We start from the raw sequence: 4,873 nt of genomic DNA on the forward strand, positions 1-4,873 counted from the left end.
ATTGTTAGATATCTGATATCTGATTATTATCTTCCTGCTATACTACGTGAGAATTCTTAGAGCCTGAGCTTGTGAGGTATTTGGCGTCAGATTTTCCTCTGTGACTAATAATGAAAAATAAATTTGGACTAATGTCCAAAATTATCTTGCTACTACAACAACAAATGGATAACAAACAATAAATGAAAATCATACAGTTAAAAATCGTGGGATCAATGTATCTATTGATCTAACATTATATTGCTTCTCAGTGGTGAATAAACTGCAAGCCTGCTTTACCATCCCTGAGAACTTCACTTTTTGTTTCAGCCTTATTACACCTGAAACTCTGGCTTACGTACGCACCTTGCTCTCTCACTGGGACCATTCAGATGTCTGAGAGGTGCTCTTAGATCATACTGAACCCACCTGCCCTGGAGCTTCTAGATGGATCCAACACATTTGTGTTACCATATTTACCCAAATATAAGACCACCCTGATTATAAGATGACCCCCTTCCCCATTAAATTCTATATATGGAAAATTTGTAAATTTGATAGAATTTTCCAAGTATAGGATCTAATTATTGGAAATTTTTCTTTAATTTGTCCCTTCCCCATTGCTACAGCAGAGAAAATATATCTGGGGGATCAAGTAACCCATTACGTTTCTGGCCCCCCCCAACTTTTCCCCCTGCAGCCACTTTCCACCATGTTGCTGTCAGACCCTGCTCTTTCTGAGCACATGGAAATGAAAATCAAATTTGAAAAAACTGACCTTGAAATAATCATAGTTGCAGTAATCTGTGTAGAGTACCCATAGAGTTAGCTCACCTAGATTTAATGCAATTTACCTTTTTTGAAACTACTTCACTCTTTAGCAGAGGTACCCCATGAACACTTTTTATTTTTCAGTTGTGTCTCAGATCAGATCAGCCAAATCAGTTATGAATTCTATCCAGAGCTCAATCGTTCAAGTCTGTGTGGTGTGACAAGTATCCTACCTCCCAAACTCATCAGCCTGGGACTTCAGGTACTCCCAAATCCATGCCAGGCATCCTGTGTGCAAGCCTGGAGGCTCTGGAATTCAAATGACCGCTCATCGCACTTGCCTCTAGCCAAAAGGCCGAAGAAGCAAGCTAGAGGGAAAGCCCAAAAGCAGTTCCCTCATTGCCATAAATTGTGTAACCATGATCCTCACATTCACCCTCTAACTGCACCAAGTCATTCAAGACTGAGAAGAAGAGCAGTTAGATGAGTAACCACCTGGGGCAAAAGCCAGTAGTACTTTGGCATCTACTTATATAGAGTACGACTGTGTGGTATTAGTCCAGAGCCAAAAGGCTCATGATCATATAGTTCATTGGGCTGGGCCCCAGCAGAGTCAACAGCATTTCAATTATAGGAAACCCTCACTATTCACGGGTTTGGCATTCATGGTTTCAAATATTTACAAATGTCGAACCCAAATCTTAAATATACTTCCAGGAGCTCCTCTGGAGCTCCGTGCTTGCCGCCACCGGGCTTGTTATTATTATTACTTATGAACGCCATGTCTTATTCGCAGATTTCCCCATTCACGTTGATCTCATATCCCTCATGAATGGCGAGGATCTCCTATAGTGGTAACCCGGCAGCTCAGCATTGCTTAGTATGCGTGTGTATGTCAGATAACCCCAACAAAGGATCTATGTGCTAATTAGCCCCCAGTCATGACTAGAACTGGGCGTTCTTGTCGTAAGTCCTGGAACGCTCAAAAATTTTATATGCAGTTGAGGCACAGAATGACCTGGTCTGGCTTCACCTCATGGAAGGTGAGGTACACTAATCATATGCAACAGGCTGAGAGATGGGATGACAGAGGGATTCTGGATGAATTGTTTGGGGCCCCATTTAGTGATGTTTGCTAGACATTTAAGGCTGGTGAAGAAATATGAATGGGATAGAAAGGCTCAGCTCAGCTGTGGGACTGAAGAGCAAGTCAGAGTACAGGCAACCCTCGCCATTCACAGGCGATACATTCTTGTTTCCCCTGCGAATGGCAAAATCCACAAATAAATCCACGAATGGCGGCTGGGGAGGGGGGGCATGGCTCTGGTGGCAGTGGTGGAATGACAGCAGCAGGAGTATGGTGGCAGCAGCGGGAGCCTGGCAGCAGCAAAAGCAGTGCTCCTGTAAGTGTATAAAGTGTATTTAAAATGCGGATTCAGCATTCGCAAATATTTGAAACCGCGAATGCTAAACCTGCGAATAGCGAGGGTTTCCTATATATGCAATGTAGTGACTCACCATGCCTTGTAAAAGAGTCGGTGCTGAGGGGAACATAGCTTTTTTAGATGGGCCGTGCTAACTTATTGTGGTAGTTTTCCAGTGCCACGTACCTTATAGTCATGCTCAGTGTTGGTTACATTTAATCAACTTCATAGCTGGTTTCATTACTGAGCACATGTTGCTTTTAGCAGCAGTTCAAAGATGGACAATGTTTTTAATGTGAATGTAAGATGAGGGGCTTTTTTCTCTGCAGTGATTAAGAGAAAAACCATTGTCTTTTATTCAAGTAAATATGGTATATTTCTTTTTTCCAGCAGAACAAAACTAATATTTCTCTGTTTGCAAGGATAGTGTATTTCTTCCTTCAAGTTCAGCTTTACTGTTATACCTAATATGGCTGCCAGCTAACTACTGTTTTCCCACTGAGCATGCTCAAGAGGGTTTCACTGACCTTCCCAAATGGATATATTTTGAAAAGTTCCCTTCTACAATGCAAGGAGGTTACAAATGCATCTGCTTTTGTAAATGATCATTTTACATCTTGCATATTAATCTTTCATCATCATCATCTTACATCATCAACTTTTCCGTAAGACTGAATAAAAAAAACCGCGAGGAGAAGGAGAACCACATCTTACATTTATAGTATTCCACCCTGAGCAGCAGTAGGATAGAAGAATTTTTAGGTGCCTACATCCTCTTATGTGCCTAAGAGGTGGAACAGGATCTGGCCTTGGTTCCTTATTCATAACATCTGATCAATTACACTGTTGCCTAAGACAGCTTGCATCCCTCTGAACCTCTCCAAGGTGCCGCCCTGCCCTGCCTTCTGCCTGACTACAGACTAACACTCTTTGCTTGTCTAACTGAGAACTCCAATAGCTGGTGGACTTCATAATGGTTGTGCTGTAACATGTAAGTTACTTTGAGGCTCTTCCCACTTAGTTCCATATCATGATACTAACTTTAGACCAGAATTCTACATGTCTTTGGATGGAAAGTTCTGCTTAAAGCTTATTGGTAGGATATGGCCCATGAATTTTAGTATCCGAAGTAAATAGAAAGAGCTGGAGAGAAATGTATTTGGAGGTTTGTAAGAGGACTGGAGACAAGCCCTCTGAGCAGTGATTTTTAAGAGCTCAGCCCTGCCTACATTCAGCTAATGTGTACAAAATGATATGAGAGAGATTTTGTAAATTCAGAATGGCTCTCCATCCAAAAATGTTAGTTATTAATTGAAAATTTTAGGCATTAAAGTCTCTCCCATTGGATAGGAACTGTCTGCAGTTTTAGTGTTATTTGCTACTTTTCCAATTTGTCTCTCAACAAACCTCTTTGGGCTAAGTTCTCTGCTGCCATAAATCAGAAGTTTAGGGCTGAAAGGGACCTCATGAGATCATTGGGTCCAGCCCCCCAGCTCTGACTTGTTTTATATTCTCTCATATCCTTATTTGATCCTCAGATATTTTTCTTTATAATTCTAATGTTGACAAGTGTGGAAAATGGGAATGTCAGTTATTAACAGGGATCTGGGTTTTCCATTTCCCATGGAAAAAAGGAGGACAACACAGATTCCCTCTTCTGTTGGAGGAAAATGTGGATTTTTCATTTTAGTGGAGAAACCTGTGGATTTTACAATTTTGCAAAGAAGGCAGGCTGGCAGAGTTCCAGCCCGCAAGGGGCTGGGAGGGAGCAAGAAGAGTACCATCAGGCCATCAGGGGATGCCATGTGCATATATATGCACATGGTAGCCAGACAGCCTGGAGAGTGGCTCCTGCAGGTAAATGGGGGAGAGGGGGAGGCAGCCAGGGGGTACCTGGGGCCCAGGGCCACGATACATGGGTGCAGGACCCTAGCAGGGAAAGGAACAGGGCTGCAGAAGACTTATCTGAGGGGCGGGGGGAGGGGCTGGCTCCCCACCACTGTGTGCACTCCTGGGGGGTAGGGGGAACCTGTGCCCCCCAGATCGGGGTGGGTGCAGGCTCCTACCCTGTTGCCCTCCTTCAGGGCCTCCACAGCCCAGTGGCTGTGACCCAGCGCTACAGGGCAGAGTAGGGCTGCAGAGAAAAGCTGCTTGCCACTGCAAGCCCCACGCTGCCTAGGCGATGCATCCTCTGTGCATGCAGCAGCAGCAGGGAAGGTGGCATGGGATTGTGCCCCTCACTGCTGCCACGTGGGCAGCGGACGCATCACCAGGGCAGCACAGAACTCACAGCAGCAAGCAACTTTCCTGCATGGCCCTGCTCTGTCCTGCAGTGCTGGGGCATTCCCACTTGGCTGTGGAAACCCTGGGGGAGGGAAGCAGGGTGGGAGCCCAAGCCCACAGCAGGCAGCCTGTCCCCCACCCTGCACACATGTCTCGAGGGAACAGGTCCCCCCTGCCTCCTGGGGAGTGTGCGCAGCATCAGGGACCACCACCCCAAACCTGTAGCAAGCAGGCAGAAAGCGGGGAACTAGGCTGTGCTCCACTGCAGCAGCTGCTACCTCCTGCCAGGAGCCAGGGGGCTGTGGACCCAGGTCCCTGGCTATAGCCCTGGTAGCTCAGAGCAGGGGGCTGTGGCGGGGAGTGAGGGGCACAAGCAGGGTCAGGGGGGCTTTAGGGGGGTGAGGGGTATGAGCAGG

This window comes from Crocodylus porosus, unplaced genomic scaffold (genome assembly GCF_001723895.1).
Source record: "Crocodylus porosus isolate Cpor-Errol unplaced genomic scaffold, CroPor_comp1, whole genome shotgun sequence".
Lineage (NCBI taxonomy): Eukaryota > Metazoa > Chordata > Crocodylia > Crocodylidae > Crocodylus > Crocodylus porosus.